General features: G+C 41.2%; 1 pseudogene; it reads right to left on the minus strand.

Annotated features, from left to right (window-relative positions):
• Positions 1-17,660: 17,660 nt before the first annotated feature.
• LOC140848277 (large ribosomal subunit protein eL33 pseudogene) lies at positions 17,661-19,967 on the minus strand (annotated as a pseudogene).
• Between the last annotated feature and the right edge of the window lie 2,162 nt (positions 19,968-22,129).

Consider the following 22,129-nt stretch of genomic DNA (forward strand, 5'->3'; position numbering starts at 1 on the left):
AATCATGACTATGACCTGTGCTGAGTCCTTTGGGTCCTCCTAGAGAATCACTGAACCTGGGGGTGATCTTGGGGACCTTGTGATACGGCCTGCTAACACTCCGTGAAATGAACTTACCCCAAGTTGCAGACCTCCCTTTGGTGATGTTGATGTATTTGAAAAGAAAGAGCCTTTGTCAAACTTTCAATTATTTATAAAAGAAATAAACCCCCATACAATATTTAAGAACAATATCAAGGGACATAGTAGGTAGTCAAAGGAAAGCAATACAGATTTGTGCCTTTGGCCCGTACAAATTTTGTTTTTCCATGACTTTTGGGCTTACTGTATATACATAGGACAAACCCAGTGAATGCTTACATACTAAAAAAAAATACATTTTGCAAACACAAAGTAAAAATGGAATACTTGCCAAATTTCTCATAATATTTTCCAAGTGTTTAATTAAAAAATCTGTAGGGAAATTGGGTGTTTTAAAAACTATGCTGTCAACCACCTCTTAGACAAATTAAATGCATTTTTGTCTAAACTTGTTCCAATACTGACTGAAAATAAAGATATCAGTCATGGACTCAGTTATAATAATGTTTCCCTGTTAGGAAATTACTTGAAGTTTAAACTCTTCTTACTTTGGTTGTATTGTAGTACTTTTCAAGTTAATTGAATTATGCCACTGTAGGTATAACCATGCTGGTGATATAAGCATTAGACAATCCACATAAAACTAAATAGACCTCAAGGGAATTACGTTGAATGAAAAAAGCCAATATCAAAAGGTTATAGACTGTATGAATACATTCATACATCATTCTTGAAATAACAAAATTATACAGATGAAAAAAAGATTAGTGGTTGCCAGAGTTTGGGACTGGGGGAAGTATAAAAAATGAAATAAACAGAACATGATTATTAATAGGAAATGTAGAAAGATGAAATCCTATATATCATTTATTTGAAAAATATTTATCATTACACATTTGATCTTTTTCATTTCCAACCATATACAGTTTCACCTTGGTGATGACCTTGCAGAGTGGGAAGCATAATATCTTTAATACATGAGTTAAATCTAAGATGATGTTCAAATGGACTGCAGGTAACTGTTTATGTCAATAATAAATACAGTAGATTACTTTTAAAACCCATACTTTGGACTTTTTATTACAGATGCAATTGCTGACTTGCCATAAATCAATGTGCTTAAAGTGCCATATGATATCAAATGTTTAGCTTAACAGCATAAAATTGAGCAGAAACTGTAAAACATGTTTTATAGGTGCTATAAAAGCCTGGGGCTGGAGGTCCTGCTTTTTTGCATTACTCTGATCCATCAAGTCCACTGAAAATTCCAGAAAGCCAATGCACTTGGGAATTACAAATTGGCTTATAGTGTTTTACTCACTTTGGCTATTATGACCTCTGGGAAAAGCATCCTGTTTCCTAATAAAGGAGAGACACACAGGCTAGTGTAGGACCCAGAGAGACTTAAAACATTGTATGTTCATAATGCTCCTCTGTCACTCATTCATCTTGCTGAATCTGTCCTCCCCACCCCCAGCCCCCTGTGGGCTCCTTTAGCATCTGAAAAGAGGCTAATTGATAATGCAAAAGTACAGTCATTGTTTTTCCCTAAAATGTTTGTTTCCATGAGCAGCGGTCACTTATTCATTAAGCAAATAATTACTGCTCCACTTTAAGCACTGTTCTGTGTTCAGCCATGGACAAGATATGGTAGAGGCAGTAAGGAGGTGAGGACATAAATAAGTGAATGGAGATAGGGACCTTTAGGATATAGAGGCAGTCACAGTTGGTGATAAAAGGTGGTGAGAAAGAGGGAGAAGTCGAAGATGACACCCAGGCTTATTGGCTTGGCAACTTGGGTGGATGGTGGTTTCATTGCCAAAGTACAGTACAGAGAAGGGAGCCGGGACAGTGAGAAGGGGGCATACATTGAATTTAAGACACTCACGGTTAATCCAGTAGAAATTTCCAATAGCAACTGGTTATATGGATCAAGACTAAAAGGCAAATTAAAAGGAATTAACTGTGGTGACATCCTTGATGGTGTTTTCTATGGTTGCAAATGCAGTCCCTTCCATTATAAAACCCCGTATCTCATGGGTCCCTTCAAAGCATTAATTGATTCAGCTCTCCATCCTTACTTATCCATCCAACAATTAATTTCTAAATTTAAACCATCAATTGCTTACTTCTTACCATTCAGAAAAGTCAACTACTTTTCCTCTTCAAACTATAGAACCCACAACTGAAGGTAATGCCTTAGTATAGTCAGAGATTAGCACTGAAGAAATGAAAACAGTCAGTAAAGGAGTCTATGACAAGTTCATAAAGGGGTAAAATGCAATAATAACAAAAATTTATTAATCGAAAGGAAGGAAAGGAAAAATCTTAAATGGCATATAAAGCAGGTGGGTAACTTAGAAAATAATAGTAAGATAGTCACTCTAAACCCAACTATTTCAATAATTAATATAAATTGACTAAATAATCCAAGTAAAAAGCTAAAACCATAATACTGAATGAAAAAACAATAGACACATTTTAAATATAAAAACACAGATTGTTACTGAAACTGAGAGGATGGAAAAAGTCACCAGGCAAACATTCACCGCAAGGAGCTGGTGTAGCTCTCCTCATTTCAGGCAAAGTGAATTGTGAGGCAAGAAGCATCACCCAATAGAAAGCGGGACACTTTGTAGTGATCAGGGAGTCAAACTGACAAAAAAAAAATAACAATCTCACATCCTTACACAAGCAATAACTTATCTTCAAAATACAAAAAGTAAAAAATCGACAAATGCAAAATCCACTGAGGGATGATATCAATCAAGTTCAAAACTGATTTGAAGAGTGAGCTGCTACTGAATCAGAACTCATTATCACAAAGCACCTGACTTGCCTAAGCACTAGTGGCCTTGAAGTTGCCTCAGGAACAGTCAGAAAGGGGTGGCAGTGGACAGTGAGCTGCATCCATCCCTCTAGATCTCTTGCTTAGTGAGATCTCTATCTCCAGGCACACCTATTAAAACACTTAGATGTATAATACATCCTTATGTGAGACTGTTGCTTTCCATCTGCATTTTTCTATGTGAATTCTAATCAATGTCAGGGATCACCAAAGCCCTGTCCCAGCCTTGGAATCCTCCAGTTCCTGGTGGTGTTGTCATAGGATAAACATAATCTGCAGCTGTTTCTTGGTACCTGACCCCTCAGGTGTCAGACACTTGGAATAGTGAAGTGTTCCAACATTATGATCCAAAGGATGACCCACAAATATGTAGAGGATGTTAAAATGCTGGTGTCCTCCCAAGCAAGGAGCACCTCACTTGGTTCCCCTGTGTCATCACTAATTTCTGCCCCAAGAGCTATGGTCTCGTGAGGATCATTTAAGTCTCTCCATCTGTCTGCAGTCACCACATGTCAGCCACTGTACCATACAATATCCACTCTGTGCAAAATCTCAAGTCCATAGGTCATAATCTCTGCATTAGAATCCCTTACTCTAGAAATAGGAAATTACTCTGCTATATTCACCCATCTTAAGCCTTCAAAGGAGGTACACCATCATTTTGGGGTGTCTCCTCTCCCACTGCCTCCTTGATAGGGGGCTTTGGTCCTGGAATTCAACTACCTCCTCTTTCCCAGGAAGAAAACACCCTTACTCTTCATTAGTCCCTGGGGATCTAGTCACTGCCCTCTGCCCAGAGCTCCGTTTTCTGCCGTCTCTATAGGATCCCAGATAGTCTGCCTCCAGTGGTTCAGGGAGTAAAGCCAGCTTCCCTTGCTGAAGGTAGGGCTGGGGTGTGGATACAACAAGGGACAGGTTGTCATTAACAAACACGGCAAAATGTTATCTTGAAATATATAAACCTGTGGAGTTTTCTTTCCCCACTTTCTTGTACAGTGACCAGTAGCCTCGTGGAAGAGTAGAGCTGTTGGAGAAGGATTGAAATGAGCTGAAAATAATGAATAGTGAAAACTCTGCAAGTTCAGAACAGCTTTGAGAGTCAGAAAGTGAGGCTTAGGGCATGAAGCTTATAGAGAAAGTTGCCAGACAACTGCACCCCGACAACTCCAAGGGACAGCAGGGTAGATCTGTTGGGCTGGGCAAGGGGAGGAGCCCACAGAGAAGAGCAGGTCAGCACCCGGAGCCTGGAGAGGCCTGAGAGCATTTCCCATCAGCAGCCCTCCCCCTCGGAGGCCCTCAGATGACTGCATATCCCTGCAGATGTTTGCCAAGCCCTTTCCACACTCCCCTGAATGGACATCTCCTCATTCAGTGTCCCAGGACTCTCAGGAGGCCTGCAAATCTGTTAGGAATGTTTTCAGCTGCAAGCAACAAAAAAATATGATTTGCAGTGCCTTAAACACTGGAAGTCTATTTTTCTCATGTTACAAGACGGCTTGAGGTGGGCAGTTGTTACTTCATAAAAATGCATATTCCCCAGGAGACAGTTCCTAAGAACAGGATTTAATTAATTCTGGAATGATCTCCAGGGATCTGTAATTCTAGGAGCTTCCATGGTGATCCTAATTTGCAACCAGATGTGGGAGCCTTTACTCCTAAGTTCACTGAACCTGCTGTTCTCTCCCCTTTTCTGAGCTTTCAGAGTCATTTAGCTTCCAGAGGAGTCAACAGCACTAGCAGTCTACGGATCTAGGGATCATCTGCTTCATTTATTCAGTCAACACACAGTAATTGTTCACCTTTTTATATGAGTCACCAGCTCAAATAAGGGTTGCAAACTTGGCCAGAGACATGGAGATTTAGCAATATTCTCAAACTAGGTACAATGTCCACAGAATCTATTTTAAGTACTTTTTTTTCCATTGAAGAAAGATTGGGTAACCATCCAACTACACACGGTAGATTAAACATCCTCTTTTGTCTCAATTCTCTCTCAAAACCTCATTGCTTTTTGTTTTGATTTTGTTAAAGGCAACAAAATCCTCATGGACAAAGCTAAAAGAAAAGGCAGGAAGTATGAAGAGATATGAACAAAATATTGGAAAATGGAAAGCAGAGAGGAAGTGATGAATGACTGACAGACTGATCGTGAGTTGCAGGGCAGAGGCAGGAAGCTAACAGACAGGCCCCACGGAGCCCCTGAAAGACTCAGGACTGGAGGCCCCAGGAACCTCTCAGGTGGTAGGGTGTAGGTTACAAGTACTAAATGTAGTGGGATCCCTCGGTTGCTTCTGTACCACCCTCACCACCCCCACAGCCAGGCATCTCCTTCATCCAATAGAAAACACACTGGAGGAGATTAAGGGCAAGTTGGCATGCTGAATGAATGTTGAAGACCACCAGCAGTTTTTCACACTGCATCTGAGAATTATCATGTGGCAGGGGAGGCTGGTGTTTCCTCTCTAGGGAAAATGCACTCTTCAAAGAAAAGACTTACGGACAATGATTACTGGGAATCCTAATCAAACAGAGCAATCCAGAGGAAACCAAACAGCACAAAGCACAGAATAAACTTTCAGGAAAATCATAGTATCTTCAGAGAAGTAATAGAAGATAATTACACCAATGAAAGACAGACTGTTCACAGAACAAAAATGAGTTCTCAGTTTTAAAAAATTTAAAAACAGAAAAAAAATTCAATAGAATCCAAGCACGCATTATGGGAAGCTACTGGAGAATGACCTCCATCAAATGTGGGCCTAAGCCAGGAAAAAAGGAGATAGAAGATTCAAAAAACAGGGATCCACCACAGGAGAGTTGGATGTCACACCAAAGCAGGAGGCCGGTGGGCTCCAGAGGGAATGTGTTAAAAATAAAAAATAAACAGATTACCTGATGCATTTGAACTATTAAGAGAATAACAGCTTTGGCAAAGAGTTGGAGAGCATTAGGGATAGGTGTAAATCAAAACATTAGATAATTTTGGACTGTAGGCAGAAAAAAGTTGTGTAACTAAGGAAACATCAGTGTGTACTGCATGCCGTAGCTGGAGAAAATACAGTGATCACAACAGTGTTAACTTTGAATATCGATTTAACCAAAATTTATGATACAAATTAATCATATAAATGTATGATACATTGGAAGAACAGAGAGAACAAGAGAGCCAAATTCTCATTGCATAGTTGGAAGTTAAGAGTTTATACCTAAATCTGAAAAATCAATACAGAAGGATATTATTAAGACACATGGAGGAAAGATCCAGAAGGAACCAGTTGAAAGTGAGACTTCTGTTTCCCTGATGAGGAGGGCACGTGGGAAATGGTAATCTGTCAGACCACAGGGTTTTTCTAGTCAACAAATCTCAGACTTTTGTGATTCTTTCCCTCTAGTTCACTGGGTTCAGCCAAAGTCCTCCCTTGAGGTTTGCCAAGTGTAAACTCTAAGGAAACACAAATATACACATTGAACTTCATTTGAAATTCATTCTTTTTTTCTAAGCCAAAAGTGTCATAACAAATAGGGAGAGAGCCAGAGCCCCATGGATAGGTGGGGGTATTGGTGCACAGGGTCTGTCCCCTGAGCTGCCTGCATCTGCGTTTCTCGTCCATGACTCCCTAGTGACCCAACATTCCTCTCACTCAGTATGTTTGGTGAAAGGAAGAATGAATGGGTAAACAAGGAACAAACGTATCACTTCTCATGCACTGTGAGTGCTTAACAAATGTTAGAACCAACACTGTTTGCCTCTAGCACCTCTTTCTGATCCACTCGGAGATTTAATTGCCTGTTGTGTGCTTGTTGTAGATGATGTGGGCACCTCTAATGAGCAAGGGACACTCCTGCCTTCAAAGATACTACAGTCTGTTTAGGGAGGCAAAATGTGAATAAAAGAAAATATAAGCGTATGACCATGGACAACTGAGCAGTGGGTGCAGAGGAAGAAGTTACTCTGAGCCTTGAGTCCATAACTGGAATGAAGGCCGGGTGCAGGGAGGCAGGACTTCCCAAACACTGCCGGCAAAGACTCCCTAGAGTCCTCCCCAAGCATCTTGTTCACACTGAGGATGGGAAGATGGGAAGAGTATTATTTGGTGTGACACTCTTATTGATAAAAGACAACTAAGCTTAAATTTCGTTTGGCTTCCCACAGGCATTCCTATGTTTGCCTTAGGGCCTTCACTCTAAGGAAGAGAAGTAACAGTTTCACTGGTGATGAACTCTGACCGGTCTTTCCTTACCGTGTAGAACACAATTGGTAGGGTGCTCGCTGGCTGCCTGCTCTGCTCACTCCACGATTACAGGTGACAATTGATTTCCCCCATTTGGATATTCTTCCCACTGGAACAATGATCAAACCACTATTCAGGACTGGCTAAGCGCACTTCCACGGTCTGGACTGCTGCTTTTGGTGTTCTCTAATTCTGGAAGTCTGTGTCTCCACTCCTGTGTCCTTAGGGATCCACCAGGTCCAATGCCGGCCCCACCAATTCACACCAGAGCAGCCCCTTCCTCACTGTGGGAGAAATATCCTACTGGAGGAGAATTCTTGGTCTCCCTCTGCACCTGTTCAGACTTGTAAGTACAGAGTCTTCATTTCTAAAAAAACTTTGCTTTTATTTACTCTTGTAAAACATTCAGAGGTGCAGTGCTTTTTCAGTTTTGTAAATATTCCTTTTTTGACAAAATGCATGCTCTTGGCATTTAAATGTCCCTAATTTGGGGAAGTAAGATAACTACAAGAGGAGTACAATGTTAAAAGGCTCTTGAACTCCATGGGATGATTACTTCTGGGGATCTGGCTACTTACGTGCATGCTGGAGTGCTCAGGGCTCGCTACCTGCATCCAGGACAGAGCTGTCATAGAGAAGTCCCTCCACAAACAAGGAGAAGGAATAAAACCTTGCATCTGAAGGCTGTAAGCCTATCCTACCATAATATGAAAGAGAGTTGTAGAGCTCTATTTAGTGTTCTTTTCAAACCCACTTGTCCATCCTGTGCTGGACATATGTGATAGACAAGGTAGCTGTGCTGTTTGAAGCTTCCCTGAGAACCAGTTTATGCTGATTAATCTAATGGCTCTATGTCTCAAGTGTAGGGGAAAAGGCCCCTCTACTACCACTTTCCAAATAATTTCCTTGGTGAGGCCAGCTCCAAGAGGCTGGGGCTCCAGCTGCCATTTTCTGTGAACCACACAGACTCTCTAGCACAGCTCACAGTGCAGGAAAATCTGTGTGTGGACAGAAAGCAGCTGGAAGTCTCACTTTAGAAGTCATGGGAAGAAGTCTTCATAAACCCTCTCCGAGCCATATTCCATTTAAGGTTTTGTGGTGGGGACTGAGTACCTGCTATGTGTCGGTGATAAACAGGTCAGAAACAATCTCTGCTTTTAAGGAACTTGCAGTCTTGTGGAAGAGCTAGAAGTTAAAGTGTCCTAAAGCGGCACATTGAAGGACATGTGGTCCAGAAGCCCTGGAGAGTGGCCTCCAGGTGCTGAAATCAGGCTGAAGCAGATGGACAAGGAGAGGGTCCCCAGCAAGGGAACAGCAAGTGTTAAGGCCCATGGTGAGAGATGCTGTGATGCGTTAGGGTTAAACCTGGAGCAGAGAACTCAGCAGCAGCAGGTGAGGGAAGGTGAAGGAAGCAGGGGGTAGATAGCAGAGGGACCATGTTAGGAGGTTTGGGCTTTATCTTGAGAGAAATGGGATGTCACTGAAATATTTGAAGCAAGGGAGGGACATAATCATATTTGCATTTTAGAAATATCAGGTAGTAATTTGAACCAGAAGAGTGAAGTGGAGATAAAGAGAAGCATAATGAAAGGGTCTTTCAGGAGTCAGAATTCATAGGTGAGAGGGGAATGGATATGGTGGATGAGAGAGAGGGGGAGGCCCAGAGGAAGTTTCTCCTTTCTAGAATGAACGCGTGGGTGAACACAGGTGCCACTTCCTGAGTTAGAGCTCCCAGAGGAAGAGCAGGTCTGGAGAAGGTGGGAAGGCGATTGATTCAACTTGAACCTATTGACTTGGAGTTACCTGTGGGCCAGATAAATGTCCAGTAGATGGTTGTGTATTTAGACTTAGAACTCATCAGAGAATGTGGGCCGAAGACAGAGATTTGGACAGCATCTGCGTGAAGTTGGTAACAAAAGCCACAGGAGAACATGGGAGTGTATGAAAGCAGAAGAGCACACAAGGACAAAACCCTGAGGAGCGCAAATATTTAAAGGCAAGACAAAGGAAGAAATGCCAAGAGAGTAAGGAAGAAAAGAGTGGGGAAAATATGTTGGATTCAGCAGCATAGCAGTTGTTTTGAGTTGAACTGAATCCCCCAAAATTCACACACTAAAGTCTTCTCTCCTGGTACCTCAGAATGTGATTGCATTGGAAACAGGGCCTTTAAAGAGGTAGTTAAAATGAGTTCATGTGGGTGGACCCTAATCCAATATGATTGGGATCCTTATAAAAAAAAAAGAATATTAGGACACACACATAATCTCTCAGAGGGAAGACGTCGTGAAGACACAGGGAGAAGACAGTCATTTACAAGCCAAGGAGAGAGGCCTCCGAAGAAACCAACTCTTCTAACACTTGATCTCAGACTTCCAACCTCCCAAACTTTGAGAACAAAGGTTTCCGTTGTGTAAGCCACACAGTCTGTGGCACTTTGGGGTGTAGCCCTCTCGGGCTGCCACAGCAAGAGCGGCGACTGGCCAGAGCACGGCTCTGACAGCAGCACGACGGCAGCCAGGCAGCAGGGCCGAGGGGCTGGCAGGTGGGAGGAGAGCCTCAATGAGCCAAGAAGATGATTTAAAAACCTTGCATTTGAAGGGAAGGAGAAGACATAGGTGGTACCTGGAGGAAGCTGTGGTGTCAGTTGAGGGGAGCTGACTAGTTAGCTGTTGGGTTAGTTGGTTAGTTTACAAGTGATACAGCTAGTTATTAATAGCTCTCCAACTGAAGAATCAGAGCATATTGCAAGAAGGTCAGTTAAACATTCCAAGTCTAGAGCTTAACCAAGAGCAAGTCCACGTGGCTATGCTGGTCAAGGCCCTAGAGTGGCACTCTCCAGTACAGCGCAGTCGGTGGCTGCATCTACTTACTGAACTTAAATTAATTAAAACTGAATACAATTTAACATTCAGTTCCTCAGTCACACTGCCAACTTTCAGGCGCTCGATGGCCACATGTGGCAGGTGGATAGCACTAATTAGGGATTGCAGTAATTACAGAGTGTTTCCATCATCACAGAAAGGTTGGGCAGCACTGCCCCCAGCTTATTTTTAATGTTGTCAAGTGAAGGGCTGGTGTCACATGGTGTCATATGTCTACAGTGTCACATGGTCCAGTTTACATGAATAGGGAGGGTGAGCAAGAGAATGTCATTCCCAAGACTCTTGTCATCTGAGAAAGACATGCTAATGCCTGGTGCAGCTAAACTCAGGAGGGAGAGGAGACTGGCAGCTCACCTTTCTGGGGCGGCCTGTGGGAACTGAGAGCAGGCAATAGAACCTGGCTGAGGGTGTGACGAGGCTTTTATGGCCAGGAAGCCTGGTGGTGGTGATGAACCTTCTGTCAGCTGGCTGGGGTCCCTTTTCCAGCAGGTCAGGAGGGAAGCTGAGCCATGGAAGCCCCAGGGAGGGACCCCTGCACCCCACGACTTGTTCCCAGGAATCCAAAGAGATTAGGGTCAGTCAGGGCACAGTCCTGCTGGGTCTCCTTAATAAGTCTCTTTGTGAGGCAAGGATTGGTCTTCCTGGAATTTCCTGACACTGTCTCTGCTACTAGAAAGGATGAAATAGTTTACTTTTCTTTAGCCATTCTACTGGCACTGGTTTTGGGGGGTTTCTTTTGAGGGTTTTTTGGTCGTTGTTAAAATGAATATATTTGTTCCTTTCATTTTTTAAGACACAGCCATGTCCGGCTGTGTATTATTTTCTTTTTTGTGTGTTAAAATACACATAACAATGACCATCTCAGCCATTTTTAAGTGCATAGGTCAGCGGTATTAAACACATTTCATTGCTGAACAGCCATCACCACCATCCATCCCCATAGCTCTTTTCATCTTATAAAGCTGAAAATCTATACTTATTAAACAATAAATCCCCACTTCTTCCCCCAGTCCCAGGCAACCCCATCATACTTTGTCTTTATGATTTTGACTACTCTAGTAAGTATATCATATAATATTTGTCTTTTTGTGCCTGACTTATTTCACTTAGCATAACACTCTCAAGGTTCATCCATGTGGTACATATTGCAGAATGGCCTTCCATCTGGGGCTAAGTACTATTCCCTTCCATGTGTTTACCACATTTTGTTTATCCATTTCATCTGTGGATGGACACTTGGGTTGCTTCCACTTTGTAGCTACTGTGAATGCTGCTGTGAATATGGGTGTACAAACATTACTTCAAGACGCTGCTTTCAATCCTTTGGGGAATAGACCCAGTAGAATTGCTGGGTCAAATAGTAATTTTATTGTGAATATTTTGAGGAAGCTCCATACTGTTTTCCACAGCAGCTATACCATTTTATATTCCCACCAACAGTGCACAAGGGTTCTAATTTCTCCACATCCTCACCAACATTTGTTTTCTCTTGTTTTGATAGTAGCGATCCTAATGGGTGTGAGGTGCTTCTAATGGCACTTTTTTGAATGCTCTCATTCATGTATGTCCACCCGAAGCTGAGCACGGGCCTGATCAGGCCAGGGCAAGCTGTCAGCAGGGTTGGCTGAGCCCAACACACTGAGGGGTCTATTACACTTGTGGGCAGCAAGTAACACACACACACACAAACTATAAAGAAGTTATCATTTTAAAACCATGTGATTGTGGCTAAAAAGTACAAAGAGTATAGAAGAATACAATGCAAAAAGTAAAATCTCTTCCCACTACTCTCCAGCCTCCCACATGCTGCCACCCAGAGAGAATGGCAGCTGAGAGTGTGTGTGTGTTTCTGCATGGAAATTTTCCATTCATTTTCACACATACCCTATTTCATAGCACCATGCATAACTGATCAGGACAACACTATTGATCTCATAAAGTTTGTCTTTTAAAAATATGTGTGTGACAAAAGTAAATTCAAAATGGATCAAAGACCTGAATGTAAGTCATGAAACCATAAAACTCTTAGAAAAAAACATAGGAAAAACCTCTTAGACATAAACATGAGTCACCTCTTCTTGAACATATCTCCAAGGGCAAGGAAAACAACAGCAAAAATGAACAAGTGGGACTATATTAAGCTGAAAAGCTTCTATACAGCAAAAGACACCATCAATAGAACAAAAAGGTACCCTACAGTATGGGAGAATATATTTGTAAATGACAGATCCGATAAAGGCTCGACATCCAAAATATATAAAGAGCTCACCCACCTCAACAAACAAAAAACAAATAATCCAATTAAAAAATGGGCAGAGGAACTGAACAGACAGTTCTCCAAAAAAGAAATACAGATGGCCAACAGACACATGGAAAGATGCTCCACATCACTAATTATCAGAGAAATGCAAATTAAAACCACAATGAGGTATCACCTCACACCAGTAAGGATGGCTACCAGCCAAAAGACAAACAGCAACACATGTTGGTGACGTTGTAGAGAAAGGGGAACCCTCCTACACTGCTGGTGGGAATGTAAATTAGTTCAACCATTGTGGAAAGCAGTATGGAGGTTCCTCAAAATGCTCAAAACAGACTTACCATTTGACCCAGGAATTCCACTCCTAGGAATTTACCCTAAGAATGCAGCACTCAAGTTTGAAAAAGACAGATGCACCCCTATGTTTATCGCAGCACTATTTACAATAGCCAAGAATTGGAAGCAACCTAAATGTCCATTGGTAGATGAATGGATAAAGAAGATGTGGTACATATACACAATGGAATACTACTCAGCCATAAGAAGAGGGCAAATCCTACCATTTGCAGCAACATGGATGGAGCTGGAGGGTATTATGCTTAGTGAAATAAGCCAAGTGGAGAAAGAGAAATACCAAATGATTTCACTCATCTGTGGAGTATAAGAACAAAGGAAAAACTGAAGGAATAAAACAGCAGCAGAATCACAGAACCCAAGAATGGACTAACAGGTACCAAAGGGAAAGGGACTGGGGAGGATGGGTGGGTAGGGAGGGATGGGGGGAAGGAAGAAGGGGGTATTAAGATTAGCATGCATGGGGGGGGTGGGAGAAAGGGGAGGGCTATACAACACAGAGAAGACAAGTAGTGATTCTACAACATTTTGCTATGCTGATGGACAGTGACTGTAAAGGGGTTTATAGGGGGGACCTGGTATAGGGGAGAGCCTAGTAAACCTAATATTCTTCATGTAATTGTAGATTAATGATAACAAAAAAAGAAAGAAAGAAAAGGGGGATTACTCCCTGATAGGATAAAACTAACTGTAAATCAACGATTAATGCATGCTTTAAATATCCTTAATTTTGATCATTTAAAGGGTGTCAGATGATCAGCTATGGAAATAAATTTTTCTGATAATATTCCTTTCTCTTAAAAAAAAAGCAGTTCCTGTGTGGTGATCTCCAATAAGTTCTTCACAATGGTATAAAGGGCATATCAAAGTGTGGGCAAAAGGTTTGTTTGTGTTTATACAGAGGATCAAAGCCTAATTTGGCTACCCAGAAAATGAATTAAGATACAATATGAAGAAGAACTTCCAACATCAACATTCTCTGGAAGAGTCATTCCAGAAGATGATCATCAAAAAACTTCAACAAAGATCCTGGCGCTGTTGCAGTTGTAGCTACATTCATCTCACCAGTTCCTGGACTTGCCATTGGAATGAAGAAGGAGATATCTAAGCCTGCCTGTGCATACAGTAAAAAAACAAATTTGACTGGATCTATACTGTCAGAACTCAACCATGAATTAGGAGAAGTGCAAGTTGCAGCACTCCAAAATCTTGCGACTATAGACTATCTACTGTTAAAAGAACATATGGGATGTGAACAGTTCCCAGGAATGTGTTGTTTTAATTTGTCTGATTTTTCTCAAACTATTCAAATTCATTTAGACAATATCCATCATATCATTGACATGTTTTCACAAATGCCTAGGGTGCCTAACTGGTTTTTTTGGTTTCACTGGAGATGGCTGGTAATTGTAGGTCTGCTTTGGTTATGTAGCTGTATTCCTATTATGTTAATGTGTGTATGCAATTTAATTAGTAATTTAAAACCTATACATGCTTATGTTACTCTACAAGAAGATATGTCAAAGAAATAATCAATCTTCCCATGTTTTCTTCCATCTGCTACTTCTATAGCTTTTCCTCTTCCTTCCTAATTACAACCCTTAAGTAGAATTCGTGCCTCATATCGAAATTACCGAGTATCATAATGCTTCCAAGTGGTAAAAATACCTCAAGACAAATGCTGGGCATAGAAGCCACAGGGCATAAATCTGAATAGAAGTAAAAAGCTAACCTTTTCAAACAATATTGCTTCTCTCTCACTTACCAACTTTACATTTCCCTGTATGGCCCCGGAAGATGACTGGTTAGCCAGAGACGGGTAAGATTCCTCAAGGGAGGAACAACCCAAGACAGGCACAGTTGCAGGGAGGCCATCAGGTGAGAAACTGGGGATCAACAGAGGTGAGGCTTAGAACCTCACCCCCCTGTTTTGAGAGAAATGTTCTGCATCCATGGATGTTTTGTTGTCCTTGTCTAGCTTGGATTAATACTTAGTCTATAGGCACACATCTGATCGTCTACATTTGCCCTCTTACAGCACTAAACTATGTTTTCTACCTTTGTCTTGCATCTACCTACCACTTCAGCATTTTATTTAAAAAAAAAATAATAATAATAATAATAACAATAATAAGGGAGAAATGTGGGATTCACATATAAATCAAGTATAAAAATCAAACAAATATTCATATTTGACCTGATTGTTTATAGTTCATGATGCGTGATCAAAACTGAAAGTTTCTGTGATGACTGCCCTTGCACTGTTCACCATGTAAGAACTTATTCACTATGTAAGAACTTGTTCACCATGTAAGAACTTGTTCATTATGCCTCAGAAGATTGGAGACTGTTGAGAATTAGGCGTGGGGTTGATTAATGATTGTGCATTGAGTCCCCTATACAGAATTTTATTGTTGTTAACAACCATTTGATCAATAAATATGAGAGATGCCCTCTCAAAAAAAAAAAAAAGGTACCCTTGGGAAACAAGGATTTAGGCTCCATTGAAATTATTCCAAGGCCAGCAAAATCCACTTCTGGTCTGTGTGTCATATTTTTAGTAATGTCAATAAAAATGTGGATTTAATTTGAAAAAAAAAAATTAAACTGCAACTAGATTATTTCAGATTATTCTCATCCACTTGTAATGTGAAAAGATGGTAAAATGATTTGATAAAATGATTTTATTAACATTATAATAGGTTGGCACAGTAGTTTATGACATAAATATCATTAAGGAAACACTACAAATGTAGTGGAATTTCTGGCAGTTGGAAAGAGCAAGAGAAAAACCACTTAAGAAATATAGGCCTTTCCATTGGTCTTCATATAATTAGCCCTATATTCAACAAATATTATGTCAGAGATTACTAAATTACAGGCTTGTAGGTATATCTAAAAATATTTATTCTTTGACAAAGCTGAAAATATGATGAGTGCACCCTGTTTGATCCTATTTACCTATTTTAATTGGATATTAAGACTAGGGTGGGTTTTTTGGAATTGGTGAGTTTTACCTAAACAAATTAAGCCCAGTGAGCAAAAAAGTCAAGGAGAATCAATAAGAAGTTTTTCATAGCCTAAAGACTGTCCAAATCTTCTATGATATTAATTTTCATAGAGAAGATACAGCTAACATTTAAGAACCGAGTGTTTTAGGTATAACCTCTAACTTAAAACTCACAACAAAATACTATATCCACCCAGAGGAAAAGAATAGAGAGAACCAAATTTCACACTTGGAAGACATGATTGTAAGGTTCACAATGTATTTCTTACACTACTGCTAATTTCCTGCTTATAAAAGGACCTGCGGCCTTGCTAACTATTTACACTTCAAGAGCAGAGTGATGTAAGAAACAATGGTGAAGTCAAACAAGGAAGCCAACTCAGCACTTACTTGTTTTTTTGTCATTCTGGGCAAGATAAATAATCTAGCCAAGACTCTTTCCTCCCCTATAAAACGGTGATAAAAACAGTCTGTGCATTAAACCAGGGCAGAGAGAATTGTGGTTCTCAAGCTTCAGCTTGTGTCAGAATCATCCTGAGTTCCCAGTGAAATTTTTCCCCTGTAACAAGTTCTCAGTCAGATGCTGTTAATGTAGAAATCACGTGATGAAAAACCACTATATAATCTAATGTATATAAAACAGTAGCAAATTGTTTCATATTTTAAGTGTTTAGTATGCTTTTGCTATTAATTTTCATGGTGGCTTATCATCTTCATAGCTGTAGAAAGAAATAAACAATTATTTTGTGAATTCTTTTAAGGTGAATCTTGCTGTGTTAGCATATATTCCCCTGGGAACAAAAATAATATGTATATATAATATACATGATGCATATAAATACCAATTATATATATTCCAAACGCATTTTCATATTTTATATTTCATGTATCTTGATGATTTCCAAATTGAAAGGTGTTTTGGTAATGACACTAACAGGATCATTTGATAAAAGAAGAACCCTTTATGGAGTGAATTATTCTGCTTTACCATTTTGGAATTTTATATCTAGAATTTTCTTAAGCATGATATTCCTTTAACAGGTTGGTATATTAAACAGTATTTGATCAGGAGATTTATTGGAAAAATAAAAAAAATACAAAATAAAAATATGTGTGTGAATGTGTGCCTATACACAATATACTTCTGTGTCCGGATATTCCCTCTCCCTCCTCCCCGGACCCCACAGCCACCGTCCTGGGCCCCCACATAACAAGGCCTTAGGCAGTCACCTGTGGGGTGTGTCTATGTGAGCCTATATAATACACTTTACACAAATGAAAGCTTACTCTATATACTGTCTATAACTCACTTTTCTAAACTTAATAATATATCATAGTTTGATGGGTTACACGTCAACATGACTAGGACCAGACATTATGTGAAATATGATTTCTGGGTGTGTCTGTGAGAGTATTTCTGGGTAAGATTAACATTTGAATCAGTCAGATTGCCCTCTCCAATGCGGGCGGGCCTTATCCAAGCCCTTGGAGGCCTGTATTAAACAAAAGGTAAGGTAAGGGAGAGTTCACTCTCTCTACCTGACTGCTTCCCAGCAGGATTTCAGAATTCTCAGGCAGTCAGACTGAAACCACATTGTTAGCAATCCTTGTTCTCCAGATTGCAGATGGCAGCTCTTTTAACAATTCTTCATAAAATTCATGACCTTCTCTTTCAGTTCTGACCTCAATCTGCTTAACATTTTCATCTAATTGGTTTTCTTTACAAGAATGGCTCTTACCTCTGTCAGGACCATCACCTTAGAAAGGACACCCCTACACTCCACCAAAGGCCCCTTGCAGAGAGCAGATGGCAGGTAGGAACCTTCCAGACAGGCTGCCCACAGAATGCAAAGGGCAGGTCAGGAGGAAGGATCCTAATGTGTTGCCCTTACCTCAAAGCTCCACATTCCATTGTTTGGCCCTTTCAACACCCCAGAATTTGGTGTCTTTTGAGTTTTCAAGAGAATGAATCCACAATTTATTTTCAATAAATTCAAATCCTGGAGGGGCACAGCATTACATGGATTCCACTTAGATGGACTTGGCAGGAGGGCTGCTCTGAAGTTTGGCAGGAACCGTGCCACTGTTTTCATGACCACTAGTTCCCTTTCTCCACATTCCTCTGGTTTTGTTTGCTTTGCCACCAGGAGTCACTGTGTTGTGCTTTATATTCATAAATATATCTCTTGTCCAAATAGAATCCAGTCTCTTGTCGGGCATAAACACCTCAGTTTTAAGAAGAGCTGTGTGCTCCCTCTGGTTCCAGAGATCTCGCTTGTTGCCAGCAAAAATGGCCTTGGACACACCTCCTGACACAGTTACTGCTTTAGAAGTGCTGTTCACAGCAGGTTTCCACAGGCTCCAAGATGGCGCACAGAACAGATTTATTCTCTTTTGACAGGACAAGAATTTCTAATTACAAAAGAGCAAAGACCTTTTTAAATATAATTTGTCCCAAAATAAACTGTTTTGGTTGTTGAATCTAAGACACAGTGACATGTAATCCTAGATCTTACTCAGGTTCCTTAAAACTAGCTTTAATTTCCGAAAGGTTGATATTGCATTATTTTGTTGGTACCATTTATTATTTCGTGATAAAAAATGAACACTACAAAAAAGTAACGGTTCCAACAATAATTCCACCAGAGAAAAATAACTTCACTTCTTCCTATTAAGGTTTGAAAGATAGCATGTCAATTTACATGGACACTGCTTCAAAATTCACAATTAATCCCCAAATGATGTAAGTAAAAGTTCTGCAGGTTAGTAAAGAGGAAAACAGAAATGAACTTCATAAAGTATTAAGACTGCTCAAGGTATGGCCCAAAGCCATAGCTCCTCCAGCTTTGTAAGATCAGGTTCTCAGGCAAAGTGGAATCAAGGCTGGAGAGAACTCACACAGGCCACCACCACAGAGCAGCCCAGGACATGGTAGTTACGACATAGGAGGCCTTGTGCCCCTTGATCAGTAATAACAATATTTGGCACTCCTGCAGTGCTTTTGAAACCTGAGAAGCCCCTCAAAGCCTTGACTATCATAGGTCCAGGGTCCCAAGTTGCTAAGAAGTCTTTGCTACAAATATCACATAAAGTGATGTCCTCCACACTGATGGAAAGATGGGGGCATGGGTGAGGGGAGCAGCACTGAGTGCCAAGTGTCACAGTGACATCCTTCTCACTGAGCTTCTGGCAGCCACCTGTGCCAGTTCCCGGAGGTACCCAGCAGGGCAGCCAGAGTGACCCTTTCAGACACAGTTCAATCATGTCAATATCTGCTTAAATGTTCAGGCCTCATGTCAATCTTAGAACAAAGACCGCATCTTAATAGGGTCTTCAGGCCTTGATATGGATCCCTACCTGCTTCTCCGCCACTGTCTTCCACTTTCCGCACCTGCACACTGGCCTTCTATAAGCTACTCCAGCATTCCCTGAGAGCATTTCCCCAACATAGAGCTCTGAACAGGCTGTTCCCTCTGCCAGGAACCTGCCCCCACACCCTTTCCTTGACTCACACTCTACTTTAGATCTCAACTTCCATAAACTTCCTGCCCCAGACTAGTTTCTCTCTCCCAGCACCAAGCATCTTTCCCTCAAGAATTGATCACGATATGCAATTACACAGTCATGTGCATGATTGTTTAACACCCTCCTCCACTTAAGCTGTGATCTCCATAAGGGCAGGGCCCGTGTCTATTTTGCTCACCTTGTTATTTCCTAGTGCCTGACACAGTACATCATAGACTATCAATAAATGCTTGATGCATGAATAAATGGCAGAGTGCCTCCCCATTCTTTATAAATTTAATATTTGGGTTCAGTCCCCACCACTCCAGCACAGCATGTAATCAGCATGCAAGTTTCTATCCTGAATACAATAAAGATTTACTCATATCTTACTCGCCAGAAGTTAAAGTATTTTGAAACTTCAATTCATGAATCTCCATCCCTCAAAAACAAAGAAGAACCCCACAGACTCAGTAATGTTAAAGGGGACTATGTTTTTTTGACTGGACAGTTTAAACATTAGGCAAATGTTTAGCTGTCTATCAAGATAACAGAGCATCCTAAAATGTTCTGCTGTTAGCCTCTCCCTGCCCTAAAAGATGAGTCAAATGCCACTTAAACCTTTATTCACTCTAATAGACAAAGAAAATTTCTCCTTGGCCTCCATGCGCTGCCGCTCTGACTGGGAAATGAGGGTCAACCAAGTGTAGCGGCAGTTGGGTTGTCCTCCTTGGCAGAGCTCTCCGGCGGCCGGTGGGTACTCTGCTGCCTGTTCTCTGACATAAAGCACCCCCATTTCTAGTTTACTTCCTTCATTTAAAGTGGTTTTTCTTCTCAACTTCTGTGGAGCTGTCATAGAAAAACTATTTGAAAGGAAATCAGGATAAACCAGCTCTGCCAAATATTAGATATGTGCTAAGGCTGTAAGAACTACGGGACTGTGCCAGGACTCCCATGTCAGCAGCCACAGTCCTTCAGGCACCGGAGTAACTAAAAAGACTGTGAAATCCCCATAATGTAAATGCAGGCAGTGCCTGGTCGAGGCTGTAACCTGCTGAGACTCCTGGGAAGTAGTTCTCCACTTGACCCACTTGAGGCTGCCTCTAGGCCAAGGCCCTCATTTAAGGATCACACCTCAACTTGAGGGTGCCTGGCTTCTCCTAGCCTCATCTTCTGGCCTTTATCCCTTTTAGCCTCTAAGCCACAGCCTCAGTCTCTTCTCTTCCCTCTCAACAACTGTGGTTGGCCTATTACTGGGAAGGCTCTCAATCGCCCTGCCAATGATGAGTCCCAACTGCCAGCAACTGACAATGACGTGTCAGTCCTCGAGGACAAGTGGTGCTCATTCTTCATCAAACCCAGCATTCTAACCTGCACTCTAAGGAGGGAAGGGAGAGGTGGCCTCTCAGCCTTGGGGAAAGTTATCCTCACACCCAGAATGGACCAAACAGCTCTTTACCATCCAGAAAGAAAAAGACAATAAAAGTTGAATATTCTTTTAAAGAGAAAGTTTATATCCTGCTTTTCAGACCATAATTCATTTGATACTCCCAAATATCTCTAACACACACACACACACAAAGGTGATTACATTCTTTATATTTAAAGAACTCTCCATAGAATGAACACTCACTCATTGTTATTTGCATTTCACTTAATGCTCAACTTATTAAACCTATAAGTTAAATAAACAAAATGTTGAAAATCAAATTTTCTTATAAGATCAGGCAATCATCATTTATTTAAATTACCTTAAATTATTTAAGCTACAATTAAAGTTTAGGATAGTTCAAACAAAAATACGCCACTATAAGGCTCTTAAAACTATTATAAAGTATCAACTCAATTAATTTCCTAATTATTTCTATATTTCTTATACCTTCTCAAGGTTATATGAAATACAGTACCGCTTATTTCAATACTTTCCAAGTATACAAATACCCCAGGCCAAAAGAAAAGGGCGACAGTAGCCCTCGGAGTCCAATCAGGAAAACGAAATGCACTTAGGGTGTTTCAGACGTGGGGGATTCACATAGAGCCTTGGGCACCCAATTGCTGGAGGAATGAGAAGGAGGGGGTCAGCTTACCCAGAGGTGGTGGCAGCAGGAGGATGCCACCGCCCTGCAGGCCAGCAGCAAAGGGGAGAGTGGCGTGGCCCGAGTGCACCCCCCCCACCACCCCCGCTGGAAGCCTGTGGCCCCCCCCTCCCACTGACACCCAGAGCCAAACCCAGCAGTGCTCTTCACCTTCCGTCCTCACACAGTCAGAAACAAGCATCCATCCACACCCAGTGTTTGTAAGAAGAGGTAGCCAAGAGAAGAAATAAAAAGCCCCAGAGTGTTATTACTTCTCTCCTAGGCTTTAATGTCAACACAAAACACACATCCCTGTGTTCACTCCTCCAATGTATCTTCCTTTGTTCTCTTTATATTTTTATCTTTTAGGTATCATTAACTTTTTACAAATTCAACTCTTCCAATTAACTATGATTACCGTGTCCTTTGTGATATCCACATTGCCAAAGGCAGGCAGAGAGAGACCTCCTTGGCTCAACTCTTGTGTCCTTTCAGCACAGGTCCTGAAGTCCTTGAAATTATTCTTGTTTTGCTTCCTATCAGTCCCAAAGCTGTTCTCAAGCCAAAACCTGGAATCAGCTACCCTCCAGGGGGTGCTGGTTCCTCATAGAGACCAGCTCCGGGCTGATGGGGTGCACAAGAGAGTGAGTGTTGAGAAAAGCGCCCCTACTCCTGTCCTCCATCATCAGCAGTAGGGGGAAGTGTCTTCAAGGACTTGTATTCACAATAATGCTCCAATTTAACATTGTTAAATATTGTATTGTATTGTTGTTAACCTATTTTCTTGTGGTATGAGATTGCATTCACCACCAAGACTTCTATTTCTTTTCTACTCTTTCTTTCTTCAAGGCAGCTGAGGCTGAGAAGGCTTATGTAACATGTA

This window comes from Manis javanica, chromosome 3, assembly GCF_040802235.1.
Source record: "Manis javanica isolate MJ-LG chromosome 3, MJ_LKY, whole genome shotgun sequence".
Taxonomy (NCBI): domain Eukaryota; kingdom Metazoa; phylum Chordata; class Mammalia; order Pholidota; family Manidae; genus Manis; species Manis javanica.